The 26,566-nt window shown below is 38.1% G+C and overlaps 1 protein-coding gene across 1 annotated transcript in view; it reads left to right on the top strand.

Moving 5' to 3' along the window:
• Positions 1-26,566, top strand: part of DCDC2 (doublecortin domain containing 2) — a 193,804-nt gene that overhangs the window by 26,231 nt on the left and 141,007 nt on the right. The window lies entirely within an intron of this gene.

The raw sequence follows: 26,566 nt of genomic DNA, 5'->3' as shown, positions 1-26,566 counted from the left end.
TTTACATCAATCTTTTTTAGACTTCAGGTCATGAACCTTCAGTACGTTGAAAATCAATTTAGGTAGTTGCGACAAACGTATACAAGTGTAAAATAGAAGATATCAGACTGCACTAGAGATAGCAAACATAAGTACTCTTTTGTGAAACTGTGATTTTGGTTGCATGTGTGTGTGAATTGGATTGCAACATAAGACGTATTTCTTACTTTGAGTTCTGGTCAATAGAATTCTGAAAGATACTGCCCTGTGTGTTCTGGGGTCTTCATACCTTTCAGGATCCACACTTCTAACATTTCCTTTTGCTCTCTTTTCTCTGACCTTGCCACTGTCTTTCAAGAAGTGGAGTCTGTTGTTTTTCTCTGGGAACCTGGATAGGACTTTGGACTACTTGGAAGAATAAAATGCAATGGAAGGGACACAGCATGACTTCTGGCCTTTCTTCTGTCCGCAGTGTACCTGTGCTACCTCTTATCTCGGGACCTTTGCACATGGCTATTCTCTTGAGTTGGGAACATTCCCCCTCATTCTTCTTTTTGCCTTTTTTGCTCATATTTACCCCAGTTCCAGTCATTTCCTCAGGGAAGTCTTGTCTGATTTTCCTAACTAGATCAGTCCCCCATTATTGATATACATCAGGCCTTTCTCCTTTGCAGCACTTGTTACCGCTGAATTTTACCTTTGGGGGGCTGCGTAGTTGAAGTCTAACTCTCCTCCTAGATTGTGAACTCCAACAGGTCAGGTACCATGCCTGTTTATACTCATTTTTGTACCAGCCCGGCATCAAACACAGTGTCTTGTGCACAAAAATATATGTATGTGTGTGTTTGTGTATTTGATGAACAGTAATCATGCTGTTTTCCTGATATATGAAAATGGCTGTAATGAGTTTTTGCTTTAAATACTACTGTTCCTTTATGTTTTAAATAGTTTAGTTTTTTTTTTTTTTAAAAAAACAAACTGTTCCAGTTATTAAGGCTACATAATAAATCACCCCAAAACTTAGTAGCCTAAAACTATGACTTATTTTGTGCCTGGATTCCTGTGCATCAGGAATTCAGGGAGGGTGCAGCAGAGATAGCTTTTCTTTGCTTCACAGAGTCTGGAGCCTTAGTTGGAGATCTAAAAGCTGCAGGCTGGAATCATCTGAGGGCTGTTACACACACATGAGTGGTGACTAATATTGGCTGTCATTGGGCCCTGGTTCCTCCTCTTCACCTGCCTTTTCCATGTGGTCTCTTCTTGTGGGCTAGATTTTCCTTCCTTACAGAATGGTGGAGGAGTTCTAAGCTGGGAGCAGAAAAAAAGAGGGAGAGAGCGAGGAAAAGATGCTTGGACATCACACAGCATCACTCCTATTGCATTCTATTTTTCCAGGCAGTCCGAAGTCCTATCCAGGTTTTCAGGGAGGGGAAATAGATTCCATCTCTTGATGGGAAGTGGCAAGATTATCAAAAAGAATGTGAGCCAGCAATATTGCTGTGGCCATTTTTGGAAAATACAGTCTCCCCCGCTGGGAATGTATTTCAATTACAGTTCGTTTAGATATGTAGTTACTGCATGCCTTTAGATGTCAGTATATTTGATGGTTACTTTGTGAATTTCACACAGGGTCTCTTCCTTTCTAAATCTCTTATTTTTTAGCCTCCTGAAATGAAGAACTGATTTTTCACCTAATTGCTTTCAGAATTAAATACACTAAAAAAATAGTTGTGCAAGATGTTTATTCCAATCTATAAATAATTTCTCCTTCTTGGTTTTCTGGTTGCTGAGGAAGCAACACTTTCTTTTGGAAATTTTTTCCTGTGGCAGATTACCAATATTGGAAAAAGAATATGAAGAAGCCACTTAGTTTGCTCTCCTGAAATATAATCTGTCATCAGAATTGAGTAGCAATATATTATTACATGTACAATTTAGTGTGATAAATCTGTATACTCACATGCAAATAATCTAAAAGAAGTTACTTTATATAACTACAAAAAATACTTAAAAACATTTAGATATTTCTGGATATATCCAAATATTTCTGATGAGATTAAAATATATATTTAGATACCATAAAGGTGATTTCTGAATATAATTATTCAATATCTTTTGTGCTTTAGTAATCATATCAAATAAAGGATTAGATTTTAAAATGTTACCGTTTTATATATAATATACCATCCATTCTAGTCCATATCGTCTATTCCTGTCCTAGCTACTCAGGAGGCAAAGGGAGGAAGATCACTTAAGGCCGAGAGATCAAGGTTGCAGTGAGCTGTGATTGTGCCACTGAACTCCAGCCTGGGTGACAGAGCAAGACTCTGTCTCTGAATTAAGAAAAAAAAAAAAAAGGTGTATATAGACAACTTAAGAAACTTCAGGCCGAGCGCGGTGGCTCACGCCTGTAATCCCAGCACTTTGGGAGGATGAGGCGGGCAGATCACAAGGTCAGGAGATCGAGACCATCTTGGCTAACATGGTGAAACCCCATCTCTACTGAAAATATAAAAATTAGCCAGGCGTGGTGGCGGGCGCCTGTAGTCCAGGCTACTCGGGAGGCTGAGGCAGGAGAATGGTGTGAACCCGGGAGTCGGAGCTTTGCAGTGAGCTGAAATCATGCCACTGCACTCCATTCTGGGCAACACAGCAAGACTCTGTCTCAAAATAAATAAATAAATAAAATCAAACTAAGAATTAATTTTGATTTATTAACACTGTATAAGCAATGGCTCGATGCACTTTAAAGGGTTGAGTGGAGAGAGCTATGGGAATTATGTGTTGTTACCAGAGGGAATTCTCTTCCCATCTTCTAGTTAGATAGGAAAGATTTTATAGAAGGTTAGCTGAAGGAAGATATCAGGAAGAGCTGGAAACAAAAGAAAGCAAATATTTATCTTTATCCTCCTGGAAGGAACAGGGAAGAAGCATTCATTTGTTTGCATTCCTTTTATTTCAGTATTCCTTTTCTCCTCACATATGGTAGTTTTACAGTAAATATCCCAGTTGCTTTTTATTATAATCATCTATAAATGATAAAAATGCCTAGTTTCTAAAACTGCAATTTAAGCCTTTTTGGCACTACTCTGCTGGGTAAGGGTTCATCACAATATTGACAAATATGATTAAACCACAGCCTACCTAGCCTTCTCTTATTCAGATAGAATAATTTCAGTTTCAAATATCATTCCTTCTGGATCCTGTTTTTCCCTCCCTCAGTTGCTATGGCTGCCCACTCTTTCCAAGTTCTCTGTGTCCCCCTTGAGCTGTGGGATCTGTGTGCACACACTAATCTTGAAAGAGATGAAAAGGTGTTGAATGGCAAAGATAGCCTGCCTTGCACACTAGCAAAGCAAATTTACAAGAGAAAAATTCTCTCAAGTGTTCTTCGTGGTAGTCCATTTTAAAAGGTTTTCTGACAGTTTTAGAGGCCAAATTCCTTCTCCTTTTGAAGTTAGACAAAATGACTTTTTAGAGCAAGATTGCCCAATATGTTTGTACAATGTGACCTGACCCTTTACTTTGATTTTTTATTGTACTCCCCTGGGTGTGAAGATTGAAATTTATCTTTTGATAACTATGGCAGGTTTTAGAGTCTTTGGAACAGTACGTGTGGAAGTTACATTCAGCCAGGGGTTGTTTGGTAGTTGGTAACCTGGAAACGTAATTGCCACAACAAGCCATCCCAACAGTTATTCTTCTGAGTGCTCATAATGAAAGTAATACCAGGAGGGATCAGCCAGGAACTGACTAGACAGCCCTTGCAAACAAAACTGATGGCTACGTTTTGGTTATTGCCAATTGGGGTATAGTAATTCTGACACATATTTAGTTGAATTTAAAAAATAATAATAATTCCACAGTCATCCCTGGTAATGGGTTCACTGAAGACTTTAGTTGGGACTAACACTGGATGGAGTATCATTCTTTTTTCATTTGAGGGGTAAAGTAGCTAATTTTTTCTCTGTATCCAAGGAAGTGTAAGAGACTTGCTTTCTTAAATAAATGTGTTTTTCCTCCAATATTTCATATTATGCAAGTATTACAATTAAATGGGAAAGGAACACAGTGTGGACATTTTAACACAAACAAGCTTCTCCCTGCCTACCCCCTTTTTTATTCATTCATGTCTTCATTTTGGTATTATAAAAATAGATGCTGGTAGAATAGAAGATAGTGCAGGAAAGAATGTTTCCTGTGGGATGGATTTTGTGTCATCTCACGGATTGCTTGAATTATTTGTATTGAAGTAGCTAAGGCACAAAGCAAGCGAGGCCTCTTGTTGCAAAACTTAGATGAATCATGGAAATGGGTAGCTTGGTTCTAACTCCAGTTCCCCATTCTGTTTGAAACATTGGATGGCTAATGTTAAGTTGTTACCCAGGTTGTCTATCTGCATTGTATCTTAAGTTTCAAGTTATTACCATTCTTTCTTACCTTACCGTTATAATTTTGGGATTGCAGGGTGAAAATGAGGAGTTGAAATGAGATAGGAATGCAATGGTATATTTTTCAACTACTCTTTCAAGAAACCTAAGTTGAAAAGAGAGATTTAATTCAGCTTGTTTTTCTTCTTAATATTGATACTTATATGCTCAGGAAAACAAACAAATGATAAAGGCTTTCCCGAAGTCTAGCTTCTGTGCAAAGGGAATGAGGGTTAATACTCTCTTTCAGTTGTGGGTTTTTTTGTGCATATCTCCTTGATTACATTTACTGCCTACATTTTGGGTGATTAAGCTTATTTAGCCTGAATCATTTCGTCAAACTTTCATTTATGTGCTTCCAACAGTAGGGAGGGTTCATCTTTTTTTTTTTTTTTTTTTTTTTTTTTTTTTGAGACAGAATTTCGCTCTGTCGCCCAGGCTGGAGTGCAGTGGCACGATCTCCGCTCACTGCAAGCTCCGCTGCCTCTTGGGTTCACACCATTCTCCTGCCTCAGCCTCCCTAGAAGCTGGGACTACAGGCACCCTCCACCACGCCCGGCTAATTTTTTTGTATTTTTAGTAAAGAGGGGGTTTCGCCGTGTTCGCCAGGATGGTCTCGATCTCCTGACCTCATGATCTGCCCGCCTTGGCCTCCCAAAGTGCTGGGATTATAGGCGTGAGCCACTGCGCCCGGCCAAGGGTTCATCATTTTTTACCCAAATGCTTCTGTTTTGCATTGTTTATCACTGAGAGATGGAATGGCATGGTGGAAAAGACCTGAATTTTGGAACCAAATAGCCTTAAGTTTAAATCCTGATTCTGGGACCTACAATGTAATTTCCTCTGTGAAAAATGGAAAAAAACCTAATGTTTATCTTAGAGCTGTGGTTATCAAGAAGTATTAAGTAAATATCTATCATGTATCAGATACATGATGTTGATGAAAAATGAGAACTATGTGGCTCCTGCTTTCCAGGGAAGAGCTTGTTGTCCAGCAAACGTAGATATGCGTACAAATAACTGTAGTAATCTGTAGTAATTGCTCCACAGTGTCTAAGCCCAATGTTGATAAGTATTTCAAGGGGCATGCAATTAATATTTCATGATAAGGGAATCAAGGAAAGGACACTTCAGAGAGGAGCTGGTTTTGAAAAATCAGTAGTTCAGTGGACATTAAAGGTGGGTTAAAAGGCCAGGAGTAGGGACATAGAAGCATAAAATTTAGCAGCTATGTTGGCTACTAGTTTGATCAATATACCTCTGAGGCATGATTGGTCATGGGCCTGGGTTTGGCCCTCAAACTTGGCAGAAGGGGGCTCTGGCTATAACAAGTCCCCAAAGCAGTGATTCTCAACTCTTGGGACATTTGAACTATACAAACTCCCCTGTGCCCTAAGATATTCAGATACAAGTTATGGCCTGAGTTAGTTGACCTTATAAGCCCTGCATATTCAGATGCCTAAAGCACAGCCAGTCTGATATTCCTTATAGAGTACTTTACGGAAATCTAAACTCCTTATTACCCAGAGATCTAATAATCGTAAAGGTAAATCTACCCAAGGGAATCCACTTTAAAGTCCTCAGTTGTCAACAACTCAGTGCCAGTAGGCAGGGGATTTAGAATTACTCTGTGACCTGAGCAATAGGGCTTACCAAGTTTCTGTATATACAGAGGAGAGGTATGCCCTTGAAGAAAGTATTTCTCTTTGGTTCTTGAGCAAATAACATTTATTAGATATCTTCTGACACAGAAACTCTTCTTGTTAATTGTCAGAGAATTTCTACTTCACTTAGAAAGCATCTGTATTTCCATCCATGGAAATGGAATAGCATGAGTCTCATTTATTTGTGCTTACCATCTCTGCCATCTGTCAAATTGATGTTGGGCATCAAAGAGTGCATCAAGCTAAATATATATTAAGCAGAGACTAACAAATGCAAGGGGAAAGACAAGCACATTTGAGAGGCTTTTAGAAAAAATTTTTAACTTAAAGAATATTCATTTTGTTTACTAGTAGCACTCCATATCTTCATTATAAGTTTGTAATGTTGCCAGGCGTGGTGGCTCATGCTTGTAATCCCTGCACTTTGGGAGGCTGAGGCGGGGGGATCACCTGAGGTGAGGAGTTCGAGACCAGCCTGACTGACATGGTGAAACCCCGTCTCTACTGAAAATATAAAAATTAGCCAGGCATGGTGGCACGTGCCTGTAATCCCAGCTATTTGGAGGCTGAGGCAGGAGATTTGCTTGAACTCGGGAGGCAGAGGTTGCGGTGAGCCAGGATTGGGCCATTGCACTCCAGCCTGGGCAACAAGAGCAAAACACCATCTCAATAAATAAATAAATAAATAAATTTATAATGTTGACTGACTAAAAGTGGACTGTTGCCATGAAAACTAATTATATATGTGAAATGCAGACACATTACATGCTGACAGTTGCTGAAGACCCTGAAGCTATTAGCAGAAATTAGTTTTAAGTAAGCAGGGTTAACAAAGTGTCAACAACAGTGAAAATAAATTGCTTATGTAAAGGAGAAAGATCTCAGTGTTTATAGTCAAAAGTCCTAAGCTGGGTTGCCCATGGCCTCAGTTTCCTTAACTGTGAATTGGTGACAAAAGCAACACTTGCCCTAACCTAGGTTTTCCTGTAATTCAGTTCACATCATCAAATACATATTATCCAGTTGTCAGTTTTGATAGTCCAGGTACCCTGACTGACTGGTTCATGGATACAGAGGGATCCATAGACGTTTGTTACCTCCAATTTGCCAGGTGCTGAGCTGTGCTGAAGGAATGAGATTATGATAGAGCACAATCCTTGGGCTCAAAGTGAGCCCGTCTATCTGGGGAGACACAGTAGTCAGCAAATACTGCAAGTAGAATACAGTATGGTATGGGTTAAATGAGGATGTAAATGAAAATTTTTTATACTTTTTTTTTTTGAGACAGGGTCTCGCTCTGTCACACAGGCTGGAGTGAAAAGATCTGATTCTCTCCCCCTCCCCCTCCCCCTCCCCCTCCCCCTCCCCTCTCCCCCTCCCCTCTCCCTCCCCTCGCCCCCTCCCCCTCCCCCTCCCCCTCTCTTTCTTTCTTCCTTCCTTCCTTCCTCCCTTTCTTTCCTTCCTCTCTTTCTTTCCTTCCTCCCTTTCTTTCCTTCTTCTCTTTCTTTCCTTCTTTGTTTTATTTTTCTCCCTTTTTTTCTCTCTTTTCTCCTCTCTTCCTCTCTTTTTTTCTTTGGTTTTGGAACTTTGCATGAAACTTGATCAATAATTTTAATTCTATATTGCTACATATGTTGATAATAAAGAAAAATTATAGTAGTTTGTGGTCTGGGATTCAACATGGGTGTGGGGAAGGAACTGAAGTAATAGCAAGTAAATATTATGGTAGTGAGAATAGAGAGTTTGTAATGCTGAAAAACGGTTTCCCAACCTTTTAATTTTATTTAAAAACCAGAGACATGGTAAAATAAATGTGACTCATTTCTCATTCACATGTATGGTATTTATTTTTTAAAAAACAGGCCTTGGTATTGTACTAAGGAATAAACTCTGCTCTATAGGCTGAGATGAGAATGTGATGAAGAAGAGAGAGTGAGAAGAAGGTTCTGGATTTTCTCTAGTATGTTATATTAAAACATAACAAAAATCCACTGCACCCTGCTAAATGTACCTTGAACTTGCAGAAAATTTTGTGGAATATGTTTGCTGAAAACTTCTGGACTAAGAACATGATGATGCTAATGCGACTGAAATCTTTTGATTCTTCTTTGAGGAGCAACCGCACAGAAATGGGGCTACCAGGTCTCCCTTGCGACATTTTCAAGCATGTGAGGGACATTTAGTTTCTTAGAGAAGACAATAATCCTACTTGTCTTTGCCAGTGGGAGCCAAGATCTAGGTTATTCTTTAAGGAAGACAGTTGATTGAGGCTTCAAGCGTCTCACATTTTCTCTAGATGGCACAATAACTTACATTCCATGCTGATTTTCCTTTCACCCAGAGGACCTCATAATTTGCTTATTTACTGTAACATAAAAATGGTTCACAGAGTAAAGATGGCAAATGTAAGTGAGTGCTTTTATTTGAGGACCAGGGAGAAGTGTGAGGAAGTAGATATTGTGCTCTCTCACTCCTAGATGGGACGTTTGAGTTTCGACCACAGCGCTCTGGAGATTCTGGTTCTGGATTATTCCAAGAGGAGAGGGCCTCTTCAAGGAACCTCTGATTCCAAGGCATTCCCTGTGATAGGCAGGCTGAGAGTAAGACGAACATGGTCTTACTCTTCATTGCATTTAATGTGAAATCCTTTCCTCTACTTCTTGTGCTGTCTTTGATGTAGTTGAACTATTTGAGATGTCAAAGTGTCATAGCTCTCTCTTTTTCTTTGTCTCTCTTTTCTGTCTTTCTTTCTTTCTTTTTCTTTTGACAAGCTCCTGCTCTGTCATCCAAGCTGGAGTACAGTGGCACAATCATAGCTTACTGTAGCCTTGAACACCTGGGTTCAAGTTTTCCTCCCACCTTACCCTCCCAAGTAGCTGGATCTATAGGCGTGAACCACCATGCCTGCTTACATTTTTAACTTTTTTGTAGGGATAGGGTCTACTATAATACTCGGGCTGTTTTTGAACTCCTATCCTCAAGTCAGCCTTCAGCTTTGGCCTCCCAAAGTGTTAGGATTACAGATGTGAGTCACTGTGCCTGGCCCCAAAGTGTCATAGCTCTTTGATGAGCTACCCTCACCCAAACAATCCAGATAGAGGAGGCAAAATATGAAAAAGATGGGACAGATAAGGAACAGACTTTGATTTTCTTGCTAACAAATATTAAGTGAGACACACACAGTATCATAAACAACTTTTGCTTTTGCTTCTGCAAATCTTGATGGACCAAATACAGAGTTTATTTCTTTTCTTTGTTTTTTTTTTTTTTTTTGAGACAGAGTTTTGCTCTGTCACCCAGGATGGAGTACAGTGGCACGATCTTGGCTCACTGCAACCTCCGCCTCCTAGGTTCAAGCAATTCTCCTGCCTCAGCCTCCTGAGTAGCTGGAATTACAGGTGTGCATCACCACACCCGGCTAATTTTTGTATTTGTAGTAGAGATGGGGTTTCACCATGTTGGTCAGGCTGGTCTGGAACTCCTGACCTTGTGATCTACCCACCTCAACCTCCCAAAGTGCTGGGATTACAAGTGTGAGCCACCGTGCCAAGCTAGATGTTATTTCTTTATGTGTTTTTCTTAGAACAGTTTCACTCTCATTCATTTTCCTTTCTTAGGTGGATGTGTTTCATTCTAGTAGGATAGAGATTAGCTTACAGTGGGCTGATTAGGTAAGGGGGTGATCACTGTGGCCATTGTTACTTTTTGAGAGCTTCTCACACTTTTTGAGAAAAAAACTCACTGAACCTTGAGCATTCTTCTGTAACTACATCAAGTGCTTTGACCTCCTGGATGGTGCAGTTTTGATATGGAAGTGAGGTTCTTTTGACCTAGCTCTACCCTTAGGGAATGCAAATATTTTTCCAATTAAACTTGGTTCACTGGTTAACTACAAGCCATTGTTTCTCACTGTTCTGAGCTAATAAGCTTGGTATGTGAAAAAAGACCCCCCTCTGAATATTAGTGACAAAACCCGTGACTGATCTTCAGGGGATAACTGTACTTTCTCCTCTGTTTTAGCGGTACGATAAATAATTACTTCAGTGTTAAATTTAGTTTGAGTACTTTATGTTGTTCTTTTCGACTTGCTTCACAAAGTAATAAAGGATCAAATTTCTTTGAAGCTAAAACAAAACCCAATGTAATCAAATGACAAGTTTATGCTTAAGTGCTTAAATATAGTCTAGTTACGGATGGAGATGGTTGCTGGTTGCCTCAGGTGGTAGTTTTTATCACATTGTAAGTACATAGTTGTGCTTGATTATTGGGAGGGAGATGAAGACAGGGAGAGGCCTCTTATGTACTAGATATTTTATTTACATTAAGGTTATTAAGCATTATATTCATTTAACTTTTTATTTTGAAATGATTTTAGAAAAAAGTTGCCACACTTACAGAGCATTCTTTGTATACCTTACTTCACCCAGTCCCTTTGTGAATGTCCTACATAGCCACAGCATAGTTCTCAATGCTAGAACATTAAAATTGATACAATTACCTAATCTACAGATCTTACTAGAATTTTGTCAGTTTTCCCACTGATATTTTTTTCCTGGTCCAGGATCCAATCTAAAATCCCACATTTTGTTTGGTGTTCCTGTCTCCTTAGTTTCTGCCAAAACGAGGTTGTTTTGGTAGAAAACTATCAAACTTCCAACTACCCTGTGACCATTCCTCAGTCTTTCATGACCTTGACAATTTTGAAAGTCAGTTATTTTTATTTTTAAATTGAGATAGAGTCTTGCTCTGGAGGCTCGACTGCAGTGGCATATTCTTGGCTCACTACAGCCTCAGTGTCCTGGGCTCCAGTGATCCTCATGCCTCAGCCTCCCAAAGTGTTAGGATTATTAGTGTGAGCTACCATATCTGGCAAGTCAGTTATTTTGTAGAAGGTCCTTTAATTTAGGACATGCCTGGTATTTTCTTGTGATCAGGTTGAAATGATTCATTTTCGGAGATGTCAACAAAAGGAGTCAAACTCTGTAAAACATGTTAAGAGGTTAATTCTGATCCAAATATGAGTGACCACGGCCTGAGACACAGCCCTCAGGAAGTCCTGAGAACATGTGCCCAAGGTGGTCAGGGTACAGTTTGGTTTTATGTATTTTAGGAAGGCATGAGACATCAATCAAATACATTTAAAGAAATACATTTGTTTGGTTCAGAAAGGCAGGACAACTCAAAGTGGGGGCTTCCAGGCTGTCGGTAAATTTGAACATTTTCTGCTTGACAATTGGTTGAGTTTGTCCAAAGACCTGGGATCGATAGAAAGGAATGTTCAGGTTAAAGACAAAGGATTTTGGGGACCAAGTTTTACTGTGCAGAGGAAGCTCTCAGATAGCAGACTTCAGAGAGAGCAGGTTGTAAATTATTGCTTACTGGACTTAAAAGGGTACCTGGCTCTTTGTTGATTATCTCCTGGATCTGGAAAAAAAAGGAAGGAAAACAAAGGAGAAAGGAGATTCCTATAGAATGTGGATTTTTCCTAGAAGAGACTTTGCAGGGCAATTTCAAGGTATGGCAAGGAAATATATTTTAGGGTAAAACATTTTGATTTCTTCCTTGTTATGCCAGAGCCAGATTGGAAAGTAAGTCACGATATGCAGGGTCAAATAAAACCCATCTGATGAGAATTTATGATTTGTAGGGCATGACTCCCCAGACCCCTTAGATAGGAATTTGGGTAAGATAAAAAAATCAGAGCTTAATCTTCAGGGAGCGAGAATACCAGGAAATGATGTTCCCTGTTCAGTGCATCATATTAGAAGACACTGTTGAGGAAACATAATTGAAAAAAAAGTCTTTTCCAAATCCAGAAATTCTCTCCGCAAAAGGTAGTAGAGAAAGAGAAGTTTTATTTTTACATGAGCATTAAATCAGAATATGATACCCATCACAGGCAATCCATGAAACGATTGCAAAGATAAAAAGAAATCTCACCCTTTTAGATAGCCAAGCAGAGGCTACTCATTACATACATGTTTTCAAGATAAACAAAACTAGTCTTCAAGTAAGAGGACTTGACAGCACCATTTATCACACGTAATTAATTCATCCTACTTTACCCGGTATTTGGGATGACCATTTGTATTAGCTAATTTGTTTTTATCCAAAGGAAAAACAAGCATCTCATGTCTTTATGACAGGAAGTTTGGCTCCTACCCAGCAAAGTTGGGATCCTATCCTCCCACAGAGACTGGGAAATAGCAGTGATATCTCTTTGGCTTTTTACATTTCAAAGAGATGACTGCTAGGTCCTTGAGTGGGATATTTCTGGGTCATAAAGTTGACAAAAGGCCTATCTAGTGTTTAAAAGAATTATACGTATTTCACACAGAGGACAAAGTATTTAGACTCTAGTATTCGGAAGCAAATGCTCTGATAAAAAGGAGGGAGGGAGATCTCTTATTTTTAGAATTAAACCTCTTATTTTAAGTTTTTATTTGTCCTTGCAGTACATGATGCTGACATGTCATATTACTGGTGAGATTGACTTTGATCAGTTGGTTACGGTGATATCTGCCAGGTTTCCACACTGTAAAGTTACTATTATTTTTTCCTTTGTCATTAATTACCATCTTATGGGGGAGATAGTTTGAGACTATGCAAATATACTGTTTCTTAATATTCAGAGTTTTACCCACACATTTTAGCCTCCATTGATGGTTCTTTTCTGTAGTAACTGTTACTATAGTGTTTACCAAAAGGTGATTTTCTATTTTCATTTTTCCTTCTACATATTAATTGGAATTCTATTATGTAGAAGAATTGTTCTCATTTGTTTTTAATATATTTATTCAATCATTTATTTGCATCAGTATGGATTCTTAGATATTTATTTTAGGTGTTAAAATCTAATAATATCATTCATTTTGTTGCTTAAACTATTCTTGATTTGGCCACTGAGGATTCTTTCAAGTTGGCTTTTGGCTTTTGTGTCTTTCCAATATGGCTCTATGGCCCTGCCTTTTTTTTTTTTAAGCATTTAATTACTTTCCAGTGCCACAAGATGTTCCAGGCTTGTCTTATATTTTTCCTTCTCTGGCCCTGGAATAAATTGTTTCTCCAAGGATCTCTAGTCCCTTTTATTGGAGAATGGTATTTAGAAACCAACATCTGGGCATTAGGGGTGCTCTTTGCTCTTGATGTTTCAATGCTTTTAGGCCCTCTCAGTAGACAGAACTAGAAAATAAATGTGTATATATAACTATATATACATACAAATCTAGTTATTTCTGTAACTATTATGCATGTCTATATACAAATAGATATTTTAAACACTGAGTTTGTGGCCGAGTGTCATGGTTCATACCTGTTATCCAGCACTTTAGGATGCTGAGGTGGGCAGATTACTTGAAGTCAGGATTTTGAGGCCAGCCTGGCCAACATGGTGAAACCCTGTGTCTACTAAAAATACAAAAATTAGCCAGTTGTGGTGGCAGGTGCCTGTAATCCCAGCTACTTGGGAAGCTGAGGCAGGAGAATTGCTTGAACCTGGGAGGCAGAGGTTGCAGTGAGCCAAGATTGCACCACAGCATTCCAGCCTGGGTGACAGTGAGGCGCTCTCAAAAAAAAAAAAAAAAAAAAAAAAAAAACCCAAACAAACAAAAAAACCCAAAAATTGTGTTTGTAGTGATACCTCCAGTTCTACTCCAGCACCATGGGGTTTATTCTAGTCTGCCCCAGTTCCTTATTTGTAACTTCTTTCTGTAATAGTAGGAAATCCTACTCTCATTATCCACATTACATTTATGTATTGGTTTACATTTAAGGTAGATACAAAATAGTTTTAGAATTGCTAACCTATTCTATTATGAGAAGCATTTGATTGACTAAAATACAGTATTTGTGTACAGCTCTTTTTGTCCTTAGACTTTAGTATACAGTAAGAATACTTTTCCCAAGCTCTTTGGGTTAGTTTCTTCCTTCCTCGTCCATTTATTGATTTGTAACACAGGTTCATTTGTTACTGTATCTATTTTGTGTTCCTCCTATATTTTGGTTGGTTTTAATTATTTGCCATGGTCTTAAAAGTCATAAGCTATGCAAAATATATACTGAGAGAACGGTTGCTCCTCTCCCTCCATCTCTGCTACTCAGTTCCTACCCACACACTACCCATTACTTCTACTTATTTCCTGTCCATTCTCTGTAGGAAACCGTTCTCCTTAGATTCTGGTTTATTCTTCCTGTCCTTATCCTATCCTTTTGCACAAATGAGCAGATACATGTATACATTTTCAAAATACCCTTCTTACCTATATGAAGGGTAGCATACTGTAGATATTCTTTGGCACTTTACTACATTTCACTTAACAAAATGTCCTGGGAAAATCTCTCCTGGACATCAGTCTAGGCGAAGAATTCATGGCTAAGACCTCAAAAGCACAAGCAACAAAAACAAAAATATTCTGAATCAAGGACCAGAGAAAAAGACAAACAAAACAAAACAAAACAAAAGTAGACAAATGGGACTTAATTAAATTAAAAAACTTCTACACAGCAAAAGAAATAATCAACAGAGTAAACAGACAACCTGCAGAATGGGAGAAAATATTTGCAAACTATGCATCCCACGGGGGACTAATATCCAAATTTACAAGTACTCAAAACAACTCAAAAAAGAAAAAAAAACCCACAATTAGTTTCATTAAAAAGTGAAAAAAAGACATGAACAGTTATTTTTCAAAAGAAGACATACAAATGGCCAAAAAGCATATGAAAAACTGCTCAACATCACTAATCATCAGAGAAATGCAAATTAAAAATACACTGAGATAACATCTTATACCAGTCAGAATGGTTATTATTTAAAAGTCAAAAAACAACAAATGTTGGCAAGGGTTCATAGAAAAGGAAATACTTATACACTGTTGGTGGGAATGTAAATCAGCACAACTGCTGTGGAAAATAATGGAGATTTCTCAAAGAACTAAAAATAGAACTACCATTCAGTCTGGCAATCCCACTATTGGGTGTCTACCCAGAGGAAAATAAATCATTACATCAAAAAAGATACCTGCACTCATGTGTTTATCTCAGCACTTTTCACAATAGCAGAGATATGGACTCAACCTAAATGTCCATCAACAGATAACTGGATGCAGAAAATGTGCTATAACACACACACACACACACACACACACACACACACAATGGAATATTATTCAGCTGTTAAAAAGAGTGAAATTATGTCTTTTGCAAGAACATAGATGGAACTGGCCATTATGCTTAAGGCCATTATCTTAAGCATAACTATTCAGACACAGTAAGACATAGGAAGTGCATATTCCCACTTACAAGTGAGAGCTAAATAATGTGTACAAATGGACATAGAATGTGGAATGATAGACATTAGAGACTCAGAAGGAGGCTGAAGCAGAAGGGAATGAATGATGAGAAATTACTTAATGGATACAATGTACATTATTCCAGTGATAGATACACTGGAAGTCCAAACTTCACCACAATACAATATATCCATGTAACAAAAATGTACTTGTACCACTTACATTTATACAAAAAACAACTTAAAAAACGAACAACAACAACAGCGAAAAACCTAGTATGTCCTGGAAACCTCTCCATATTGGTATGTAAAGATCTTTCTCACTCCATATTGCAACTTCAGAGCCCTCCGTCGTATGGATGTGCTATATTTAAGCACTCTTCTATGTTTGGGCATTTAGGTTGTTTCTAATATTTTGGAATTATAAATAATACTACAATGAATAAAATTGTGAATATGTATTTTTGTCTCATTTGCTGGAGGCATATATTTAGAGTAGATTTGTAGAAGTAGCATTGCTGGGCCAAAAGATGGGGGAATGTGTAGTTTTGTTAGACATTGCTAAATTCCTCTCTGGAAGCTTTGTACCAGTTTGTGTTCCTATCATCAATATATGGGAGTGTCTGTTTCTACTGTCTTAAAAAACAAATATGTTGCCTTACTTTTTTGTTGGCCATATAGTAGGTGAGAAATGGTATCTTGGTGTTTTTCTAATTTGCATTTCTCTAGTTATAAGTTCAAGCAATTTTTACATGTGTAAAGATCGATTTTTAGATTTTTTTAAAAAGGTGAATTGTCTGTTCTTGTCCTTTCATTTTTTTCTATCAGAGTATAAAGAGTTTTTTTATTTGTATAAAGAGTTCTTTTCACATTAAGGATATTAATGCTTTATCTCTGATATAGGTTGTGAATATTTTCTCCTAGTTTGTCAATTGTCTTATGACTTTTCTTATGGTACTTTTTTTGTCATGGAAAAATAATTTTTTGTTTTTGTGTTAGTCAAATTTATCCAGCTTATTGCCTCTGGATTTGGAGTCGTAATTAGAAAGCCTTTGTCTATACCAAGGTTAAAGAGGAATTCACCCATGTTTTCCTTGAGTACTTGTATGATTTCATTTTGCACTTTTATATTACTATTCCATTTGGAGTTCACTCTTGTCTATAGTATAAGATATGGATCGAATTTTATCTTTTTCCAGAGATGCCTAGGCTACCCCACTGTCCCAGAGCCATTTATTGAAAGTTTATCTTTGCTCCAGTGATTTGAAATGCCAACTTTATCATATACTAAATTTCCACATGTACTGCCTTTCCCATTTCCATATGTCTATTTCTGGGCTTTCTAGTCTATTCCTCTGGTCTATTTGTCTATGCACAAGTACCACCCTGCTAAAATTAATTTTTAAAATTATGGTTTAAAAATTATCAAAATTGTAGTTTAGAATACGTATAGTTTTTTAAAAATGAAAAATATATTGTCCCTAAGTCTAACATTCAAACAATTGCATTTCATTTTTTAAAATTATCTTCTAGTTTTTCTCCATACATACATCTGTACATACAGATGTATGCATGTATGTGTGCATATATGTAGTGTTTTTGCTATTGAAAAATAACTTTATTTTTATGAAGTGGAATTTGTGTCTATATATATATACATACATATGTGTGTATGTATATATGTATATACAGAGTTGTAATCATGGAAAGTTTTTTCATTATTTTTCTCTTATATTGTTTTTCTTATATTTTTTATACTTGCATAGTCTTTGTCATCATTTTTGATAGCAATATATACTGTTTTATTGAGCTGATGTCATAAGTTACTTAATACAATTGTTTTTAGAAAATTTCCATTGTTTGAGTCATCATCTTTAGGTATATAGATTTTTCTACATCTTAATTATTTTATCAGGATAAATCAGGCAGACACTGTCAAAGGATATAACACATTTTATGCCTCTGAATACCTAATTCTACAGTTTTGAAAAAATATATTAATTTAATATGTTATCAGTAAGGTAGTTTTGCCTCAAATTTCTTTGCATTGGACAAATGATTTTTGAATAACCTGAAGAATATGTAAAACTTTAGGTTTTCTTAAAGCTCTCTGAATTTGGCAGTATTTAGGCATTTGTTTCTTACTCACTTATCTTAGTATTTCCATTAGTAGCAGTCCATACGGCTGATCTTCCTCTCTTTGCTTCCAAAACATTGCACTCTCTTGGTTTACCCCTTGCCATTGCACTCTCCTACCTCCCTGTCCACTTTTCTCCTGAGTCCTCTGGAGTTTTTTTCTCTTCCATTACCTAACCCCAAAGCTTGGTCCTGAACCAGTTTCTTTGCTTTCTACTCTCTTCCTTGCTGAGCACTTTCATTTTCATGGCTTTAAATATGATCAGTATGCTGATTACTCTCACATTTTTGTCTCTAGCCCTGACTTCATGGAGCCCCAGCCTGCCTGCATGAATGGCACCTCTATTTGGAGGTCTCGTAGACATCTCAGATGTATTGTCCAAGACTGAACTGTGGATCCACAGCCAGTGCAAATGTTCTTTGTCGCAGTAGACAGCATCACTGTCCACCTCACTGCTCCAGGTCTCCTTCACTTACTAGCCACCAACTTCTTTCAACAAGTTCCAGCTTCTACTGCCAACATGTATCTAGGCTTCACCCACTTTTCTTTTTTTCCTCAGTCGTCCCCTAGGAAAAGCTACCACCATCTCTGACTTAGATAACTCACAGCCTCCTTTTTGGTCTCCTTGCTTCCAGTCTTGCTTTCTGCAGTCTCTTCTCCATGTGGCAGCTGGAGTGATGTTTATAAAAATCTGCAGTGGAGTCTAATTATGCCGAGGCTGAAACCCAGCCTTCTTTCCTTGGTGTCGGAGGCCCCGCATTGTGCCCACCAGCCTGTCCTTCTCTCCTCTTCCCTACTGTACTCCAGCGACTCCAGCCTCCTTTCTGCTCCCAAGGCATGCCCAATTTTCTCTTTTCAGAGGTTTTGGACATCTCTGTCTTATCTCATGACTAGCTGATTTTCTTCAGAGCACTTTTCATAATTTGTGATTATGTATTTTTTTGGTTTGGTTTCTTATTTTTTTGTGTATCACTAACCTTCTCTATTATTTTGTGGGCTTCATGAAGTCAGGGGTCTTGACTATTTTATTTACCAACGAATACTCAACACTTAGTCCAGTGCCCACCATACAGTAGATAACCAATAGATGTCATTGAATGAATGAGCCCTCTCTGTGGACAGTAAATAAACTATGAGGTACATAGAGAATTTACTGTAGACAGCTTCTGATTTCAGAATGTGGGGTGCCTCTTAGGGCCTGTCTCTTCCTTTGGAAGGGGAGTATCATGTATGGAAGGCTTTCTTCTCTGCATTGGGGTTCTTCAGATGTCCTTAACCACTGCAGTAAAGGCTGGTGGCTGGTGTGGATGACTTGTTTCTAGGAGGTTTCTTAAGGCGCAAGTGCTTTGCTAAGGAGCTACAGTAACATGCGTTATCTGGTACTATTTATGGGGCTGGTTATTTGAAAAAGAAAAAAAAAAAAGCAAAGATCAATAATCATTTTTCATCCTGGAACATTGTCCTTAAAGTGTGCTTCTGGAAATCAAAGTGTATTCCACTAGTATGTAGATCAGAGAGGTATAGCTATTATTTACCAATGGGAAAAACGGACATGAACTGCTGAGGCTGGATTAATTTGAGTGGGAAACATGCTCAGATTATTATTATTTTTATTTTTTGCGATGGAGTCTTGCTCAGTCGCCCAGGCTGGAGTGCAGTGGTGCCATCTCAGCTCACTGCAAGCTCCACCTCCCGGGTTCACGCCATCCTCCTGCCTCAGCCTCCCGAGTAGCTGGGACTACAGGCGCCCGCTACCACGCCCAGCTAATTTTTTGTATTTTTAGTGGAGACGAAGTTTCACTGTGTTAGCCAGGATGGTCTTGATCTCCTGACCTCGTGATCCACAGCCTTGGCCTCCCAAAGTGCTGGGATTACAGGCGTGAGCCACCGTGCCCGGCCTCAGATTCTCAAATTTAGCTTTTAGTCCTATTCCAAGAAAAACATATTTCTTTGGAAAGATCTCAAGCACTTAGCACTAGTATATTAGTATATAGTTTTGGTTAAGGACAGGACACATTTCTCTACCTTGAAACCACTGAGAACAATGCGAGTTAGCAGCATCATTGGTCTGTTGCTGAACAGCTGTGACCATGTTAGGAAAGGTTTCTGATCTTCAGGACTTTTTTCCAACGCTGACACTTATTCAAATTTTATTACTATCACATTTGCCTTGTGAAATGTGGCATCTAGTAAGCAACTGAAACTGAAGTATATAGATGCTTATATTAAAAACCTAGCTGACCTAGTAAATGTTCATTTTTAAACAGTTATGAGAAGAATCCTATGTTGGATTCCACTGATGTTCATAATGATGATTTGTTCCATTCTAGAGGTTCCTATTGCATCAGCAATTGTTTGACATTTAGGGTTAGCAAAGTCATATTTTTAATTTTAATTTTAGTGTTTTTTTTTGTTTTGATTTTTGTTTTTTTTTGAGACAAGTTTTTGCTCTGTTGCCCAGACTGGAATGTATAGAGTAGCATGATCATAGCTCGTTTCAACCTTGAACGCCTAGGCTCAGGCAATCCTCCCACCTCAGCCTCCTGAGTAACTGGGATTACAGGCATGAGCCACTGCACCTAGCTAATTTTAAACCTTTTTGTAGAAACAAGGTCTCACTTTGTTGCCCAGACTGGTCTTGAACTCTGGGCTTCAAGTGATTCTCCTGCCTTGGTCTCCCAAAGTGCTGGGATTACAGGTATAAGGCACCATGCCTGGCTTATATTTTTAATAGTTTAATTTTAAAAATTCTATTTTTGTTCAAAATAACTTGCATTTTAATAACACTTTAGTATTTTTGGAGAATGTGAGAACTTGGATAGATTGCTGAAATGCAGCGCCCTCATCCTGTACTGAGTATGCAAGTCACCCAGGTTGGTGAAATGACTGCCTCCGGAAACTCAGTGAGGAGCTGCGCTTCTAGGGCGAGGAGCTGCGCTTCTAGGGCTAGGAGCTGACTCCCCAGTCCAGTGCTCCTGAATAAGCTATGCCACCTTATTCTTCCCTTTACCGTTTTACTGTCTGTTATCCCTGTAAGCTCAGTGAGAGTGGGGACCCCATCTGTCCTCTGCTGAATCCTTTGAAGAGATCACAGAGCCAGCACATTGTGGGTGAAAAACTAATATTTGCTAAAAATGTTAGCTTCCCCTTTCTTGTCATCTGTTGGTGGGTTCCCAGCTTTCTTAGTATTTCTGAAGGACTGAATGTAGATCATGTACAGTTGGCACATTCTCCAGTGGGAATCCTGGGGCTAAATGACTTATTTCCTTGCAGGTGAAGCTGCGCCCACCTACATGGGCTGCCCACTGCATACTCAGCATTGCTCACTGTCATCTTGCATTGTTATGTACACACTGCCAGCCGCTCTGCATTCCTAGTGGAAAATTTACATTCCACTGCCTAGATATGTTTGATAACCAAAATCCCATTTGGGAAAATAAAACAAAACAAAAAATGGCAATGGTGAGATCTAAGTATGGTGTAGTAAGTTAAGAAAGAATACAGAAGAAAAGACAAACAATCCCCAAATACTTTTGTTTTTTTTTTTTCCCCTAGTGCTTGGTTAGTGGCAGTTCCTGTAACTTCTGAGAATTCTCTTGAGTTAATTGGTTATTTTTTAACTTTATGGGGGCCATCTTATGCTCTTAAGCAGAGCATTAGGGAAACCCATGAGCATTTACTTGTGAATACCTTAACAAGTATTCAAGTACTATTTATTTTCTTGTAAGATAAAGTGCCCAATGCAAATAATTATTTTTAGAATAAGTTAGTACACTTGAGGCTTAACATTATATATTCAGAATGCTTAGGATCATCTGTGGAAATATTTCTGTGGTGATATATTCCACAGAAAACAATAAAGAGCAAATCAAACCAGAATTTCAATAGCTTAAACATTTGTGGTATGAAAACTGATTTGAAACATCAAAATTTGCTGAGAAGACTTAGTAAACTAAACATTTATTTAATATATATTTACATTGAAGAGTTTTCCAAAGAAGGTATTACTTATGATGGGTATCTTATCTTCTGGGTCACTTTTAGGTTAAAAAAGAAATATTTTACTTTGCTTTGTTTTGAATAGCGTATCATCCGTTTGCTTGTTAGTTAATTTGGTTTGAATTGTTTTCCTGTCTCAGTGAATGAAGGCATTCATTTAGATCACAGTACAAAAGGCAAAATATGCAAGCCGATGCTATGGTATCCATTATTGGGAGGAAAATAGCCATCTGAATAAGGAATGATAATCCACACTTAGCAGATGAGCCCTAACCCTTCCTTTGGGAATCAGTCCCTGTACTGGGTGCAGCAACATGGGGACCAATAGAGAGGACCCAGGTAGAGATGAGTGGTTTCATCAGCTCGTAGAAACTAATTGGACCCTTCTGGGAATGTTCCAGAGAGCTTGTTCATTATAATTAAAGACATCTTCTCTAACTATGTTCTCCCTGGTTAGTGCAATTGGAATTAAAAAAAAATTATTATTATATAATAATGCCAGTAAAGAGATTCTTTCCAAAATATTTCCGTGGCTGGCCTGATTTTGCTACCATCCCTGGAGTCTGGAATTTCTAGAAGTTACTGGGATTTAACAGATTTTAATTTTCATTGCACTGAGGTGTTATGTGCGTCCGTGTGAAGAGACCACCAAACAGGCTTTGTGTGAGCAATAAAGCTTTTTAATCACCTGGGTGCAGGCGGACTGAGTCTGCACCTGGCTGCAGCAAAGGGAGATGGGGTAGGGCAGTTTTATAGGATTTGGGTAGGTAGTGGAAGATTACAGTTAAGGGTTTTTTTTTTTTTTCTTTTGTGGGTAGGGGTGGGGGTCACAAGGTGCTTGATGTGGAGCTCTTGAGACTCATTGTCCGGGAGAAGGAATGTCACAAGGTCGATTGATCAGTTAGGGTGGGGCAGGAACAAATCACAATGATGGAGTGTCATCAGTTAAGGCAGGAATTAGCTATTTTCACTTCTTTTGTGGTTCTTCAGTTGCTTTAGGCCATCTGAATGCATAGGTGCTGGTCGCAGGGGATATGATGGCTTAGCTTGGGCTCAGAGGCCTGACATGAGGTTGTACATAAATTGTACTGTTAGCCTCATGTGACAAATATTTGATAGTAGCCAAGGGGAGAGAGACTTGGGTGAACTTGAGAACTAGGTGCTGCAAGGCACAGTAGGAAGAACTCTGGTTTGGAAGTCAGAAGTGGATGCGTGTGACTGCTTCTTTACCTACTGAGTGACCTTCAGAGATGGGGAGGCTCATGTTTTCCCATCTATACAATTAGAGTAATGGTAACCTCATAAGGTTATTTTGAGGAACAAATGTGAATATAAATGAAAACCTTTGATAAATTCTGATGTGTTTTACAACTGTAAATTTATTAGAAAATAACCACCTTAGAATGATACCGTGAAAAGTCAAAGTAACATATGGAAAGTATTTGATGCAGTTCTGAGCATAATATATGCTCAAAAATTGGTATCCTAATTGTTGTTTAATTAAAGTATGTACTAAGCAAATTCTGTATTCAAAGCACCAAGAATAGGTTTTTTGGTTATAGATAAGGCTGTTTACTAAGAAAACAAATAAATATGCAGTCTACATAAATATTGATGCCAGTAGGGACTATGTTAAATTTATAAAAAGTATTGTACGAAAAGTTCAGACAAAATGATTTGCATTTTGGAAGATAGAAATTATCCAGCCAAGTGAATGGTAAGTGTGGTAATAGGAGAAATAGGGTTACAGTGTGGTAGGATGGGGTCAGCTCAAATATGATCTCAAATAATCAAGTCTAAGACACGAGGATATCATCTGAAGCCAGTGGCAGCTCTTATAGGTGTTTGCATACAGACATCACATGTTTGGGTCTGTGCTTCAAGAAGACGAATTCACACAGAGTTAGATGAGAGAGGAAAGATGTTAGAGGCAGGAATCCTGGTTAGACCATGCTAGGTGCAGCTCCTAGAGGATTTGTGAGGACCTGGCCTTTGGCAGGTAAGAAGGGGACAGATAAAATAACTTTGAGTGGGAAGAGCTCTGAGATTTCATCAGTGGTAGTGACGTGTCCTGTAGTAACATTTTCTTGCAACTGCTTTGAAAAAAAATGCAGGTGATTTATGAAAACTGAATAATGCAAAACAAATTTCTTATGTTTTAGTGACTCTGCTGAATTGATGACTGTATAGGTATAGATGAACTTTTACAAATCTTAGTTTTAATGAAAAGCATTAGGCATATCTAGCCAGGTATACAGATTTGGTGTCAGGAGGAAAATCTAGACTACAGATAGGGATTTGGTTGTCATTGGCAAAATGATGTTGGTCATAAACAACATGGCATGTGATACATTTGACCAAGAGAGTGTTTGGGTTAAATGCTGGGAAGGCAGAGATGGAATTCTGGGGGAGAAATACCAACATGTAATGTGAACTGAGGAGGAGGTGGAATTGTTGGTATAGGAAACTGAGAATGGTCACAGAAGGATGGGGTTCAGAGACAACATATTGCTGAATTGTGATGGAGTATCCAGTTACGCATTCCCTGTTAGTATTTTCCTTTGATACCATAGAAGATTACATACTCAAAATACCCGGGAGCTGTGCTATTTCAGATTAACACTACTTATTTAATTTTCTGGAGCTTAATTTTTTGGAGCTCGATTTTCTTACATCCAAAAGAGCACAATACTAGAAAAAGATATTTTAGCATGTCAGATATTATATGGGATATAATGTTCTATAAGATATAGCCAAGTATACAAAGTATATTTGTTTAAAAAACACTTTAATATAAATCTACTATGAAAATTAATCAAGAAAATGGATATTATGTTTCTTTTGTAATTTTGCATTGACCAAAAACATCTGAATTTACTTGATTAATATTTATGTGGTGTATCTTTTTCCATAGTTTTAATCTACCCATATCTTGTTTTTGTCTTTTTTTTAATAATTTTTTTTTTTTTTTTTAAATAGACAGGGTCTCACTGTGTTGCCCAAGCTGGTCCTGAACTCCTGGGCTCAAGCAATCCTCCCATCTTAGCCTGCCAAAGTGCTGGGATTATGGGCATGGGCCACCATGCCTGCTCTACTCACGTCTTTATATTTAAAGTGTGTCTCTTTTTTTTTTTTTTTTTTGAGACGGAGTCTCGCTTTGTCGCCCGGGCTGGAGTGCAGTGGCCGGATCTCAGCTCACTGCAAGCTCCGCCTCCCGGGTTTACGCCATTCTCCTGCCTCAGCCTCCGAAGTAGCTGGGACTACAGGCGCCCGCCACCTCGCCTGGCTAGATTTTTGTATTTTTTTAGTAGAGACGGGGTTTCACCGTGTTAGCCAGGATGGTCTCGATCTCCTGACCTCGTGATCCGCCCGTCTCAGCCTCCCAAAGTGCTGGGATTACAGGCTTGAGCCACCGAGCCCGGCCTAAAGTGTGTCTCTTATAAACAGTATATAGTGAGATCTTGTTCCTTTATCCAGTCTGCCTGTCTTTGTCCTTTAATTGGAATTTTTAGTTCATTTGAATTTACTGAATTACTGACATGATTAGAATCGAGTTTATCATGTTATTTGTTTATTCTATCTAATATTTGTTTTTCTTCCTTCTTTCTTGCCTTTTTTATTAATAGATTCATCAAACATTTAAACAGCTATTTCATTTTATTTCTCTATTGGCTTTTTAGCTATGCCTCTTTGGGATTTTGCTTTCAGTACTTACTCTAGGGCTCACGATATGCATCCTTAACTTATTTTAGTCTGCCTTCAAATAATATTATGCCAGTTCTGTACAACAGTATAATTTCATTTATCTTTAGTGATACTTTTGTGTTCCTATTAAATATTTTACTTTTATGTATGTTACCAATCTCATGAATCATCATTATTATTTTTGTTTTAAAGTAGTCTTTAGGACTTTTTCTTTTTTCTTTTTTTTTTGAGATGGAGTATTGCACTGTCACCTGGGCTGGAGTGCAATGGCATGATCTCGGCTCACTGCAACCTCCACCTCCTGAGTTCAAGTGATTCTCCCGTCTCAGCCTCCCGAGTAGCTGGGATTACAGGTGCCTGCCACCATGCCCAGCTAATTTTTTATATTTTTAGGAGAGACGGGGTTTCACCATGTTGGTCAGGCTGGTCTTCAACTCCTGACCTTGTGATCAACCAGCCTTGGCCTCCCCAAGTGCTGGGATTACAGGCGTGGATTAATTTTTTTAAGTTTTAAAAAGTACTCACATATTTACATTCAATGTCCTTTTATTCTTCTGTGCAGATCTAGGTTTCTATCTTGTATTATTTTCATAATCTGAAGAACTTCCTTTATGATTTTTTGGTAGCGTGGGTCTGGCAACAGTCAATTCTCTTGGCTTTTGTCTGTCTAAAAAAGGTCTTTGTTTCAACTTCCTTTTTTGGAAGGTATTTTCTCAGGGCACATTCTGTTGTGTCTAATCTGCAAAAGCGCATTGAATGAATTCTTCATTACGCATATTCTGTTTTTTAGTTCTAGAATTTTTATTTGTTTCTTTAGAGTTTCAATTTCTGGGCTAAAATTCCTCATATTTTATTTTTTTTCCACCTTTTCTACTGAATTCTTTAACATATTTATAACATTTATATTAAAATCCTTATTTGCTAATTTCAATATCATGATCATCTCTGGGTTTGACTTTATTTCTCTTGGTAATGGGTCATCATGTTTTCTGCTTTATTTACATGTTTTATAGTTTTTGTTGTGTACTAGTCATTTTGTATGAAATTTTGTATAAAACTTATAGAAATTTAAAGTAGGTGAGAATTATCCCCAGGAAAAAACATGTCCCCTTCTTCTATTGGGCTGCTAGGGAAAGGAGCTGATCTTATAGTATAATCCATAGTTGAGCTGGAAACAGGCTGGGCTGCAGTTTTAGTTAGATTTAGTTTACTAATGGTTTCAAACTCTTTGAGGGTGAAATCAGGGCTTGCTTTCTGTGCAACAGGACTTGGGAGTTAATGTTGGTGAGATTTAGAAATCTGTCTCTACAATTAGTCCAGCTATTAGCTATTTATACCACTGGAGATTCTCTCTGTTACCTAG

This window comes from Trachypithecus francoisi, unplaced genomic scaffold, assembly GCF_009764315.1.
Source record: "Trachypithecus francoisi isolate TF-2019V2 unplaced genomic scaffold, Tfra_2.0 Lachesis_group10, whole genome shotgun sequence".
NCBI classification, from domain to species: domain Eukaryota; kingdom Metazoa; phylum Chordata; class Mammalia; order Primates; family Cercopithecidae; genus Trachypithecus; species Trachypithecus francoisi.
This window is presented reverse-complemented; position numbering and strand designations above follow the sequence as displayed.